Genomic DNA, 14,765 nt, shown 5'->3' with positions numbered 1-14,765 from the left:
AACATCATACCTGCATTTGGTCGACCCCTTAAACTTCACAGCTAGCGCCAGGAACACACAGTGGGATTTTTCTCACTGACATTGTCCATAGGTTGGCTAACAGGCAGCGCTATCTGATGGGCAACCCGTCTTAACATATTACTGTAACATATCTGTACTGAGAAAATCAATGGGATAAACTTTCAGGGGTTCCCCCAAAGTTAGGAATGGAGGGGTAATGCCGAAGAAATACTGGCACTGAGAGTCTTGCCAATTTCAAGATGGCTGTCCTAGTGCTGGCACTAATCACCAGCGCTGGGGTATAGTGGGGTAGGATTCCCACTCTCCTTCCAACTGAAGCTAATGAAAGCTGCTTGAAAGCTTATTGAGAGTTTGTCAAGGTTTGAAGTTACATTTTCACAGGGGCACATGATGCATTCAGAAACAGATCAGTGGCAAGCAGAGAGTGGGGAGCCAGTCATGGCAACCCAGTCATGGCAACCCAGGGCATCATCCAGCTTCATAGGAGGGTCAGAGGGACGAAGGGGAGTGTTTAGCCCTAGGTATGTCAGTGCCTTTGGTGCCTTGCAGGTGAGAGTGAGCACTTAGTACCTGGGATTTGAATGGGGTATGTAATGCCTCCACCCCCCTCTCCCGAAAGGGCAGAAGAATCTGAAGCAGGAACACTTGGGTGGCCATCTTCCCATTAGGAAGGCCCCAGCTTGCAATAGGAATGAGAGATTTTGGGCCCCACAGCAATGAGGCGAACACCCTCTGTAGGAAGGGAAGAATCTTGGCCATCAAGAGGGCCCTAATGAGATCACCTAGGTACCCAGTGACTGTCCAGTGACATCCATCAAAAGGAAGACTTTTACATTATGTTTCCGTTTCCAGCATCCACCTGGTCTGTGACCACAATAAACGATTCCTCCGTGTGTGTATTTTCTAACAGTTCCTCCATCCTATACTGGTCCAGGCTGCCTCAGACCTTCAATCCCTTACCTTTTCAATTTGACCCTTGAACCTTCCAGTCTGCCTACCACCCGAACAAACGCCTAGCAATCTTTCCGATCTACCCTAAACTGTCTGATATAAATCCTGAATCTTTCAATCACCACACCCATGGAACTTTCTAATCTGTCCTGTGTCCCAGTCTCCACCATCCCTCCATCCTTCCTCTCTGCTCCACTCCCCTAGTGCCACAAGTCTTCCAAGACAGTAGCCTGCATATCAACAGCAATCAGGAAATGGTGACAACTTTTTTTTTAAAAAGTCCTACCATTTAGTTTGGCAGAAGCTTCAAGTTACCCATTCTCCAAATTTCCGACAATTACGTTCTCTCTCTCAGTGCATATGGGGCCAAAGATGCAAACAGCATTTTGAAGAAATAAATAAAAAAATAATGAATTTTACTTTTCGCAATCACCGGATGTCTCAAAATGCTTTACAACCAATGAAGTCTTTTTGAATTGGAATCACTGTTCTGTTGGAGATGCAGCCACCAATTCAGACACAGCAAACTCTCACATACAGCAATGTGATAATGACCAGGTAGTTTGTTTTCCAGATGTTGATTGAGGGATAAATAGTGCCCAGGAGACCAGGGATGACTCTCCCGCTCTTCTTCAAAAATAATGCCATGGGATCTTTTGCATCAACCTGAGCAGATGGCGCCTTGGTGTAACATCTCATCCAAAAGATGGCACCTCCAACTGTGCAGGGCACCTTCTGTACTGCACTGGAGTGTCAGCCTTGATTTTTGTTCTCAAGCCCTGTAGTAGGATTTCAAATCAGAACCTCATGACTCAGGCGGGAATGCTACCAACTGAGCCACAGCTGACACTTGCAATATTAAAATGCAATTTTAGAGCACAAATCATCAAATAAAATCTTCTGCAAATGTATTTTGGTGATCTACTATACTATAGCTAGATACATTTCTTATTTAGCGAACAATGCTGTCATTAAAACAGATTTTTTTTTCTCTTCAATCACAGGATGTAGGCGTCGCTGGCTAGGCCAGCATCTATTGTCCATCCCTAAATGCTCCCCAGAAGATGTTAGTGAGCTGCCTTCTTGAACCACTGATGTCCATGTGGTGTAGGTACACCCACAGTGCTGTTGGGGAGAGAGTTCCAGGATTTTTGACCTTGTGAAAGTGAAGGAATGGCAATATATTTCCAAGTTAGGATGGTATGGCTTGGACGAGAACTTACAGGTGCTGATGTTCCCAAGTATCTTCTGCCCGTGTCCTTCTCAGTCATAGAGGTTTGGAAGGTGCTGCTGAAGGAAAATCTTGTTAAGTGTATTGTGCCAAAGCCATGTTCCTGGAGACCGAAGATCCAGCATGGTTCCTGGCTCTGCTGCAGCAACCAGAGTCTCAGACCTGACAGTTTTATTTTACCAATGGCAACTGTTGACTGAACAGGTCTGGGGAAGGTAAGATGGAGTCCACTGACCGGATCTGCAGTCATGGAATTATATTTACCTGGCAAGGAGCAGGTAGCAACTCCCATGGCGCAGATCTAGGCTACCATTGAATATGTGATTGCTGCCTGTATGAAGGCCTTGGACTCCAATCTTAAAAGATGTTGACTTGCACGGCTTTAACATGGTGAGAGATGACATCGAGGTGGTGGATTGCAATACAAAGAACTCATGCAGTCCAAAGTTCTGCTTTCACAAGGATCATTGATCATGGAATTTCCCAGCAGTGATGGCATGTCTGCTGTAAAATGGATCAAGCTTTTGCCTCTCGAGACACACCCCGAGTATTAAATGCTCCTGTCACACAAGAGACAGTATTACTGACAGGAAGAATACAAGAACAGACAGCACTACAGTGCCAGATCTGACTGACTCAGATGCAGATTCTGCATGATGCATAGCACAAGGAGGTCTCGGATCACAAGAATCCCAACAGGCTGTCAGTGAAACCCTGAAGCTAGCCACTGCACTCACTCAGATTAAGTAACATACACTTTGTTCCACAGGACCAGGCTGAGGAGAAGGCAGTTTGTTTGTTCACTACATTTATTTATTTATTTTAAGTTAAATTTGTGTAAAAAAATCGGAGGTTTTTTTTCAAAACAGAAAGTAGGCCCAGCAGGAGTCTGGGAAGGTTTTGGAGGGTTTAAAAGTAGGCCGCACTTTTGAGCGGGCAGCATCGTTAGCGGGCAGCAGAGTGAGCAGGAGGCAGAGTGAAAGCTGTAGGGCTTTGGCTCACAGGGCTTAGGCAGAAAGGGCGAGCAGGGGTGAGTTAATTCATTTTTTGCTGTTTCTACCTGGTACTGGCAAGGTATCTAGAGAGGATGGGTGTGCAGGCAGTGCAATGTTCCTCTTGCACTATGTTCGAGGTGAGGGACGACGTCAGTGTCCCTGCTGATTATACCTGTGAGAAGTGCATCCATCTGCAGCTCCTCCAAAACCGTGTAAGGGAACTGGAGCTGGAGTTGGAGGAACTTAGGATCATTAGGGATGCAGAGATGGCCATAGACAGAAGCTTCAGGGATACAGTTACTCCGCGGAATGAAAATAGATGGGTGACGGTGAGAGGGGCTGGGAAGAAGCAGTCGGTGCAGGGATCCCCTGTGGTCGTTCCCCTTAGCAACAAGTATTCCGCTTTGGATACGGTTGACGGGGACGACATACCAGTGGTGAGCCGCAGTGAGAGGATCTCCGGCACTGAGTCCGTCCCTGTGGCTCAGGAGGGTAAGGAGGAGAGCGGGAGGGCAATAGTTATTGAGGACTCGTTAGTTAGAGGGATAGATAGGAGGTTCTGTGGCAGCAAAAGAGACTCGAGGATGGTTTGTTGCCTACCGGATGCCAGGGTCCGTGACGTCTCGGACCGTGTTTTCCGGATTCTTAAGGGGGAGGGGAAACAGTCACAAGTCGTGGTACACATTGGTACCAACGACATAGGTAGGAGAAGGGACGGGGATTTAAAACAGGAATTTCGGGAGCTGGGCTGGAAGCTGAGAGCAAAGACAAAACATGTGGTCATCTCTGGTACGCGACCGGTGCCACGTGATAGCGAGTTGAGGAACAGGGAGAGAGTGCACTTAAACATGTGGTTGCAGGGATGGTGCAGGAGGGAGGGTTTCAGATACGTGGATAATTGGAACACGTTCTGGGGAAGGTGGGACCTCTACAAACAGGACGGGGTGCACCTGAACCAGAGGGGCACCAATATCCTGGGAGGGAAATTTGCTACGGCTCTTCAGGGGGATTTAAACTAATTTGTCAGGGGAGTGGGAAAAGGAGTTGTAGTCCGGAAGTCAGTGTTGAGGGTGGTGAGGTATTGGGGAAGGTATCAAGGTCAAGGGTGGGTACCGGTAGACAGGAAGGTGGGTTGAAGTGTGTCTACTTCAATGCAAGGAGCATCCGGAACAAGGTGGATGAACTTGGGACGTGGATTGCTACTTGGGACTACGATGTTGTGGCCATTACGGAGACGTGGGTAGAACAAGGACAGGAGTGGTTGTTGGACGTTCCGGGGTATAGATGTTTCAGTAAGTGTAGGGAAGCTGGTAAAAGAGGTGGAGGAGTAGCATTGTTAATCAAGGATAGTTTAACGGCTGCGGAAAAGCACTTTGAGGGGGATCTGCACACTGAGGTAATATGGGCTGCAGTTAGAAACAGGAAAGGAGCGGTCACGTTGTTAGGAGTTTACTATAGGCCCCCAAATAGTAATAGAGAAGTGGAGGAAGAAATTGCTAAGCAGATTATGGATACGTGTGGGGGTCACAGGGTAGTTGTCATGGGGGACTTTAACTTTCCAAATATTGATTGGAACCTTTGTAGGTCGAATAGTTTGGATGGGGCACTTTTTGTGCAGTGTGTGCAGGAGGGTTTCCTGACACAATATGTGGATAGGCCGACAAGGGGTGAGGCCACATTGGATTTGGTACTGGGAAATGAACCGGGCCAAGTGTTAGATTTGGTTGTGGGAGAGAACTTTGGAGATAGTGACCACAATTCGGTGTCTTTTGTTATTGCAATGGAGAGGGATAGGGCCGGACGGCAGGGCAAGGCTTACAATTGGGGGAGAGGTAATTATGATGCGATTAGGCAAGAATTAGGGGGCATAAGATGGGAACAGAAACTGTCAGGGAAAGGCACTGATGAAAAGTGGAACTTTTTCAAGGAACAAATACTGGGTGTCCTTGATAGGTATGTCCCTGTCAGGCAGGGAGGAAATGGCCGAGTGAGGGAACCGTGGTTCACAAAAGAGGTGGAATGTCTTGTGAAAAGGAAGAGGGAAGCTTATGTAGGGATGAGGAAACAAGGTTCAGATGGCTCGATTGAGGGTTACAAGTTAGCAAGGAATGAGCTGAAAAAGGGGCTGAGGAGAGCTAGGAGGGGACATGAGAAGTCCTTGGCGGGTCGGATCAAGGAAAACCCAAGGCTTTTTACTCTTATGTGAGGAATAAAAGAATGACCAGGGTGAGGTTAGGGCCGGTCAAGGACAGTGGTGGGAACTTGTGTATGGAATCAGTAGAGATAGGCGAGGTGATGAATGAATACTTTTCTTCAGTGTTCACCAAGGAGAGGGGCCATGTTTTTCAGGAAGAGAAGGTGTTACAGGCTAATAGGCTGGAGGAAATAGATGTTCGGAGGGAGGATGTACTGGCAGTTTTGAATAAACTGAAGGTCGATAAGTCCCCTGGGCCTGATGAAATGTATCCTAGGATTCTTTGGGAGGCGAGGGATGAGATTGCAGAGCCTTTGGCTTTGATCTTTGGGTCCTCACTGTCCACGGGGATGGTGCCAGAGGACTGGAGAGTGGCAAATGTTGTTCCTCTGTTTAAGAAAGGGAATAGAAATGACCCTGGTAATTATAGACCGGTTAGTCTGACTTCGGTGGTTGGTAAATTGATGGAAAAGGTCCTTAGGGATGGGATTTACGACCATTTAGAAAGATGCGGATTAATCCGGGATAGTCAGCACGGATTTGTGAAGGGCAAATCGTGCCTCACAAATTTGATAGAATTTTTTGAGGAGGTAACTAGGTGTGTTGATGAAGCTAGGGCGGTTGATGTCATATACATGGATTTTAGTAAGGCGTTTGATAAGGTCCCCCATGGTCGGCTTATGATGAAAGTAAGGAGGTGTGGGATAGAGGGAAAGTTGGCCGATTGGATAGGTAACTGGCTATCTGATCGAAGACAGAGGGTGGTGGTGGATGGAAAATTTTCGGACTGGAGGCAGGTTGCTAGCGGAGTGCCGCAGGGATCGGTGCTTGGTCCTCTGCTCTTTGTGATTTTTATTAATGACTTAGAGGAGGGGGCTGAAGGGTGGATCAGTAAATTTGCTGATGACACCAAGATTGGTGGAGTAGTGGATGAGGTGGAGGGGTGTTGTAGGCTGCAAAGAGACATAGATAGGATGCAAAGCTGGGCTGAAAAATGGCAAATGGAGTTTAACCCTGATAAATGTGAGGTGATTCATTTTGGTAGGACTAATTTAAATGTGGATTACAGGGTCAAAGGTAGGGTTCTGAAGACTGTGGAGGAACAGAGAGATCTTGGGGTCCATATCCACAGATCTCTAAAGGTTGCCACTCAAGTGGATAGAGCTGTGAAGAAGGCATATAGTGTGTTAGCTTTTATTAACAGGGGGTTGGAGTTTAAGAGCCGTGGGCTTATGCTGCAACTGTACAGGACCTTGGTGAGACCGCATTTGGAATATTGCGTGCAGTTCTGGTCACCTCACTATAAGAAGGATGTGGAAGCGCTGGAAAGAGTGCAGAGGAGATTTACCAGGATGCTGCCTGGTTTGGAGTGTCGGTCTTATGAGGAAAGGTTGAGGGAGCTGGGGCTGTTCTCTCTGGAGCGGAGGAGATTGAGGGGAGACTTAATAGAGGTTTATAAAATGATGAAGGGGATAGATCGAGTGAACGTTCAAAGACTATTTCCTCGGGTGGATGGAGCTATTACAAGGGGGCATAACTATAGGGTTCATGGTGGGAGATATAGGAAGGATATCAGAGGTAGGTTCTTCACGCAGAGAGTGGTTGGGGTGTGGAATGGACTGCCTGCAGTGATAGTGGAGTCAGACACTTTAGGATCATTTAAGCGGTTATTGGATAGGCACATGGAGCACACCAGGATGGTAGGGAGTGGGATAGCTTGATCTTGGTTTCAGATGAAGGTCGGCACAACATCGTGGGCCGAAGGGCCTGTTCTGTGCTGTACTGTTCTATGTTCTATATGTTCTATGTTCTATTTGATCCAAAGCACAAAGGAAAGGCATTGCTGGAAATCATTTTAATGACATTCACACACTGTAAAAAAAATAAAATCAGCGTACGGTGCTCGAGTTATATTATGTAATAAACATTTGTGTGATTCGTTAGAATGAAGCAGCAAAATATGAGAATAGACTTTTATTTAAGGAACACTGCAGAAAGGTGCCAGGCAAAGCAGGCAGGTGATTTTGCAGATATGCAGAAATGGTGGCAGCTGTGAAACTCATTCAAAGACATCTTCAATTAGGACGTGGCACTGTAGTATTCCTCCCTGAATTTCCTGTTCACCACTGGAACTTTTTGTCACTTGCACCTTTTTAATCTCCATTTCCAAAGTGCACAGCAAACTAGTTATTGCTGAAATTCTGAAGCAGAGGTTATATTGTACATTGTCTTCCCTATTATTGGAGACTTTCGAAGCACTGTTTCAATATGCCATTGGTACATTCAATAAATATTTCTCTGGAAGCATGAAGTTCTCAATATGTGCCTTCATCTGCCCATTGTTGGTGCAAGACTGTCAGGGTTGCAGCCAAACTTCCCACTGAAAAGATATCGAAACCATTCTATGTTTAATGAACAAAATGATCAGGCAAGTATATATAATCCCTTGCACTCCAGTGGAAAGGAATACATAAACATTCAATTGTAATAGTCAAGAGGATTTCTCTAAATGTTCATACATATCACAGAAATAGCAGCAATACAACTAGCTCCTACAGGTGTGGAGATGTTAATGAAGGAGGTATTCACAAATCCTAACAATTTAGAAGTCAATAATTCAAAATGTCCTGAATAATTGCCTCAGTTGGTGCAGCACATGAGCATATTAAAAATCATCTCGGAGATGGCTCCTGGCCTTCTGATCCCTTACACCTAGACAATTTTATCTGGCAAGGAACCATCAAATTTCAATTCGTGTCTGAAGCTTATAAGATATTCAACACGGTGAGAGACACTATAATTAGCAAAACCCAAGGCCTTGAGAGAAGGAGCTTGAGGTTAAACGTATGCACTTCAATTGGTCCATCACTTCAAATATTGACTCAGATCTGAATTTATTTTAAAACAACAGATGCAACAGTTTTCAGAATTTAATGTTGAGTGTATAGAGTGCATGCAAGATGCAGTGCATTCAGCAATATTCACCATAATGCACTGCTTGGAAAGTAGCCAAATTGTATGTTTCAACATAATTGTGTTACAACCAAAATCAACAAAAAGATCATGCTATTATAGTAATTCATGAGAGAAAAACACCACTGTCTCCTCGCTATGTCAAAAGTTGTAGGACAAAAGGTTGCTTCCTTCCAATTCACAACCTAATGTTCTCAGTCTTAGCAAACTATCTTGGATGTAATGTATACTTTTGAGTTTCTTATGCAAGTTTGGGGGGGGGAGGGGAGGTAGTAGATTCTATGAGTAGAAATAACTGAGTGATAATTATTCCTCTTTTACATATCTGTCAGTAATGAGTTTTGAAGCAACAGTAGCAGAAGCATGGGACTGGCCTTTATTTGCCTGTCCTCATGTCATGGCCAACATGAGTTTACGTATAAGTAAACGTAAAAGTGAGAGAACAACCATTGGGAAACACAGGCACATCTGGTCCATTCCCTTTGTCCATTGACAAATTATTTCTGGCTTCACACATTAGAACTGGTCAAATGCAGGTTTCCTTGTTCATTCCACACACTCCATAACAAATAGCGCCATCAGCAAAAAGGAAATATTTACTCCTGTGATAATTTTTGAAAGTATGTAAAATATTGTACTAATCAAAGCATTTATTAATATTCCCCAGTAATAGCCATGTTCTGCTTACCACAAGCATTTTTTCTTCTCAAAGTAGATAAGAGTGCAATTTGGGTGATTTCCTGACAAGTCTGTTTCACTTAGAGGGACTTCATGGAAGGCCCTTTACAGCTTTCAGGAGAGGAGAAAGTTGTTAAATTGTCAACACAGAAATAGGATCATTCTTTGAAAAGCTCCTTTACCTTCTTTCCTCATGTTGCTATCTCCGTTTGTCAGGCTGCGCAGTTTAAAGATATATTCTATTTCTGGAGCACATCATAGCATCATACAGCACAGAAGGAGACCACTCAGCCTGAGCCAGCACTTTGGAAGCGCACATTCTCTCCTTGGCTCTTCCCCATCACCCTGTCATGCTTTTTCCCATTTTCAAGTATATAACCAATTTTGTTTTGACAGTTGCAAATTAATCTTCCATAGAATTCCTGCAATGCAGAAAGGCCATTCAGCCCATCATGTCTGCACTGTTTCTCCAAAAGAGCATCTTAATCAGGTGTACCCTCCCGCCCTATCCCCGTAATCCTGCGCATTTACCATGACTAATCCACCTAATCTGGACACAAAGGGGTAATTTAAGATGGCCAATCCACCTAACCTGCACATCTTTGGACTGTGGGAAGAAACCGTAGCACCCGGAGGAAATCCACGCAGACATGGGGAGAACATGCAAACTCCACATAGACAGTCACCCGAGGAATCATACCTGGAAATCTGTTTTGGTTTTTCCTACATCAAGGAGACTTTGCAACTCCCCACTCTTTCGGAGAAACTTCCTCAGGCTCCAATAGCTAAAGTTGACCCTGTTTTGCAGCTTACAATGGTTTGGGCAATAATGCCCCTTGTTATGAGTGGAGAACTGTTCAGATGAGGAGCTATGTGTATGGTTGTCATCAGAAATGGCACTAACAGGTAGCTCTTGCCCCCCCCAATACCCACGTGGGTTTTTCATCTTTGCCACTGGGGCGGTAACCAGGTCGTAGATGACCATCTGATTTTCATTCTATTGCAGAACTGGGAGGGTTCCAGCAGATTACTGCCAGGCAGAGACGACAAAAAAATTGACCTGAATGAGGTTGGAAGCAATCAATCTAGAATCTAGATTGCTTTAGGCAGTTCCAGTAATGCTGCGGGTAACCTACAGGATGACCTAATGTGTTATAGCTCCAGCCTCATCCACTTTCTTCTAAGAAAATAAAAGGATGTTAAACATGGCAGCGCATCAAATACTTATGTCCTTATAGCAACACATTTTACAATAATAAAGACGTGACAGTAAATCAATGGTGGGATCTTTATAACAAGATTAAAGAAAGATTCCACTACGGAGTCTGATAATATATAACCATGCTGAGGTTGATCGTTCTATGGCCATCTTTTAATAATATTACCAAATTCTTTGCTTTAACAGCAGACAGGATGTTATCTACTGCCGTGACAATCAGGCCCACAGAGGGCAGAGAGAGACAACATGACGCCTCTAACTGGCTCCATTATTATTTTATAGTGTTAGCTGAGGGAGTTCTGCCTTGTTTGAGGTTGGTCCCCAGGGTTTGTAAGGCATAAAGTTGTTTCGAGACTATAGAAAAGGACTCCTAATTGAGTCAAAACATTCCAATATTTTTACACAATTATGCCAATTTTTTTATATAAAGGAATTTGTCCCCCATTCACCCCAACAGCATGAAACTTTAAAGGCTACCAAATATAAAATTACAAGAACGAACATCATTTCATTTGAGTTACTAGGCAACAAACCGTACAGCCATTAGCATGTTGACCTTTTTGCTTCATGTTCAGCTTCAGATCTGAAGCAATTTGAATCTTGCATCTTACACAATTAACAATCACACAAAACTTTCCTCTTCATTATTGCCTTCCCTCCCTCCTTTCTTTAACATTGGGGGATGGTGGGGGGGGATGAGGGGGGCACATATTTTTTTGGGATTAAGATGGGTACAAACCAAGAAATTTTAATGCAATGGCGAGCCAAGCCATTATTTTAAAATGCACTTTTAGTTTAATTTGGCAAAATAAAAATTGGATGAACACAGAAAAATAAGCCTGAACAGATGTGTGTGTGTGCGTTTGTGTGTGTGTGTTTGTGTTTGGGGGGCGAGGTGGAGAGGTGGTTCTTAAAAGTAATTACCTCTTAGATGTAAAAGAAACAAAATGTTGGAGAGATCCAGTTTTGAAATAGAACAGCAAGGAACAGCAAATCCAGCAGTTATTACACATGCCTTTTCCTTTCATACTCAATTTCCTGGTCGCATAGCAAGCCAAGAATCTCTGAATCACAGTGTCTGCAGATTGACAGTCTGCCTGAGGGAATACAACACATGTGTCCTGCAATCTACAACCAAAAAGCCCAGAGTCTTCATTTTGTAAAAGCTCTGAAATATTGTTTTGTCAAGAGGTTCATTATTCCAAGTATTTGAGTAATGCACTCCATACTTTTCATGTGAATACTTCACACTGGCACAGGGAGCGAACTCCACAAATTAGTCTTGAAGCAAAACTTGCTTGCACACTTTAATTATTAATCAGAATATCATGGCAGGAGTATAAATCATAGATTTTGGAAATAAATCAAACTGACCACAGCTATTTAACAGCTGCACAGCTTGGAGAAAGTCACCTTAAAACAACTGGTGGGAAAGAAACCCATTTTCTATGAGGAGTCAATTAGTCCATCATTATTCTTTGACAGTTCTTACTTTATAAAGTCTTGTCCATGCCCCCACCTCATTATTTGTATGCCAAGATGCCATGACACAAGTGATTTTATCTGTGCGAATGTACCAACGTTCGGATTACAGTCAATACTGTAAAAACAGAAGTGTAATGCAACAGGAGACAATTGAACATTCTTATACTAACTGTACTGTACTTAAGCTCAAGTTTATTTGTGTCACAAGTAGGCTTTTATTAACACTGCAATGAAGTTACTGTGAAAATCCTCTAGTCACCACACTCCGATACCTGTTTGGGTATACTGAGGGAGAATTTAGCATGGCCAATGCACCTAACCGGCATGTCTTTCGGACTGTGGGAGGAAACCTGGAGCACGTGGAGGAAACCCACACAGACACAGGAAGAACGTACAGACTCCGCACAGACAGTGACCCAAGTCGGGAATCAAACCCGGGTCCCTGGCGCTGTGAGGCAGCAGCGCTAACCACTGTGCCACCATGCCGATGGTACTGCAAAACAATAAAATAAAATGCAAGTATTTTTATGCCTTCAGTTTCCTTCCCTTCTCTTCTGAAAACATTCACTCCATGGTTCTACAGTCACCCTCCAACATCACCCAAATGATCATTCCTCATTTGTATGCTTAAGCAGTTACAAATTGCAAGTTGTTTAACCATAATGGTCACCACAACTATGCCTGATACAGTGCTGAGTACCAAGGCACTCCATAGTAGGGATTGCTGGATGACAATCTGAAATTGATTGAATGAATATTCCACCCTAACAGTCATATAATGAGCCTCATAATGAGCCTTTTTTGGACTGATGAATTAATTTCCATTCTCCAAGAACACACACATGCAAAAATATTGCTTGGAAAAGAAAAGAACACTTCATACACGAATGGGCCTGTGATAATTTGTATCAGATTTGATAATATAAAATGAAGGACCAGGGGATCCAATGCAATCCTCTGCCAACTGAAAGTCAAGGAATTCAGTCCAAAAGAAAGTGCAATGTAATAACATCTGCTGGGTGAATTAAGAGACCAGTAGACTGCCAAGTGAAATTCTGCTCCTCCCTCTTTGCTTTTCTCCTTTATTCTTTCATGGGATTTGGATATCAATGGAAAAGCTAGTATTTATTTCCCATCCCTAATTGCCTTCGAACTGAGTGGCTTGCTCAGCCATTTCAGAGTGCAGTTAAGAGTCAACACATCCCTTTGGGTCTGGAGTCACATGTAGGTCAGAATGGCAAGGATGGCAGATTTCGTTCGCTGAAGGATATTAGTGAGCCAGATGGGCTTTTGCAACGGTCCATGACAGTTGTCATTGTCACTATTATTGAGATTAGCTTTATATTTCAGATTTGGCAACTGAATATAAATTCCTCCAGATGCCATTGTAGGATTTGAATCTCTGTCCTTGATCTGGTGACATTAGCAATATGCCACCATCTCCCCAAAGTCTGTTCTTAATCAACTGCACCACAATTCTATATTTATTTTAAAAAATCTATGTGTTTTTGGTTAAATTCATAGATTATGTGCTGAAAATCTCCATCTTCATTTGCGGCTGAGATTCTCCAATGCCACTGAAAGTGGATCGAGTTTTGGCTGGAACGCCAAGTTCTCTGGTATCACTTGTAGTGGGCGAGTCATGGGTGAGTTCACAGAAACCCACCCATATTATGTTAATATTCTTTTCAAAAATATAGATGGGTCTTTTTCTAAATGGAGGTCGGTCACCAGTGGTGTGCTCCAGGGATCTGTTCTGGGACCCTTGCTGTTTGTCATTTTCATAAATGACCTGGATGAGGAAGTGGAGGGATGGGTGGGTAAGTTTGCCGACGACACGAAGGTTGGTGGGGTTGTGGATAGTCTGGAGGGATGTCAGAAGTTACAGAGGGACCTAGATAGGATGCAAGACTGGGCGGACAAGTGGCAGATGGACTTCAACCCAGATAAATGCGTAGTGGTCCATTTTGGCAGGTCAAATGGGATGAAGGAGTACAATATAAAGGGAAAGACTCTTAGTACTGTAGAGGATCAGAAGGACCTTGGGGTCCAGGTCCGTAGGACTCTAAAATCGGCCTCGAAGGTGGAGGTGGTTGTTAAGAAGGCGTATGGTGTGCTGGCCTTTATCAATCGAGGGATTGAGTTCAGGAGTCCGGGGATAATGATGCAGCTATATAAGACCCTCGTCAGACCCCACTTGGAGTACTGTGCTCAGTTCTGGTTGCCTCATTACAGGAAAGATGTGGAAAAGATTGAAAGGGTGCAGAGGCAATTTACAAGGATGTTGCCTGGATTGAGTGGCATGCCTTATGAGGATAGGCTGAGGGAGCTCGGTCTTTTCTCCTTGGAGAGACGTAGGATGAGAGGGACCTAATAGAAGTATATAAGATGTTGAGAGGCATAGATCGGGTGGACTCTCAGAGGCTTTTTCCCTGGGTGGAAATGGCTGCTAGGAGAGGACACAGGTTTAAGGTGCTGGGGTGTAGGTACAGGGGAAATGTGAGGGGGAAGTTTTTCACACAGAGGGTGTGGGCGAGTGGAATCGGCTGTCGTCAGTGGTGGTGAAGGCAAACTCAATAGGGTCTTTTAAGAGACTCCTGGATGAGTACATGGGACTTAATAGGATGGAGGGTTATAGGTAGGCCTAAAAGATAGGGATATGTTCGGCACAGCTTGTGGGGCCGAAGGGCCTGTTTTGTGCTGTAGTTCTCTATGTTTCTATGTTAAAAATCATAGAGCTTGAGCAGAAGAAATGCGGCAGTGAAATATGAAGAATTCCCCAATCCAAGACTATATCAAACTGTGAGGGAGAATGCAAGAGATTATTGTAGGGCATTAGCAGATAAACGGAGTGGGCTGATTGGTGCCAGATGGAGTGTAGTGTGGAGAAAAGTTAAAGGGTCCACTTTGGATGAAGGAATAATGAAAGGTGGTCGAGCCTTCTCCAAGTAGAAAAGCAGAGAGATCTGTATCATCCCTTAAATAAACCATTACAGGTGGGAGAAATAACCCAGTAAA

The 14,765-nt window shown here is 44.1% G+C and overlaps 1 protein-coding gene across 7 annotated transcripts in view; it reads right to left on the bottom strand.

The window, feature by feature from the left end:
- LOC144510161 (RNA-binding motif, single-stranded-interacting protein 3) overlaps positions 1-14,765 on the bottom strand; it is a 1,322,231-nt gene that overhangs the window by 415,050 nt on the left and 892,416 nt on the right. The gene's annotated exons all lie outside the window — the stretch shown is intronic.

This window comes from Mustelus asterias, chromosome 2 (assembly GCF_964213995.1).
Source record: "Mustelus asterias chromosome 2, sMusAst1.hap1.1, whole genome shotgun sequence".
Classification (NCBI taxonomy): Eukaryota; Metazoa; Chordata; class Chondrichthyes; order Carcharhiniformes; family Triakidae; genus Mustelus; species Mustelus asterias.
This window is presented reverse-complemented; position numbering and strand designations above follow the sequence as displayed.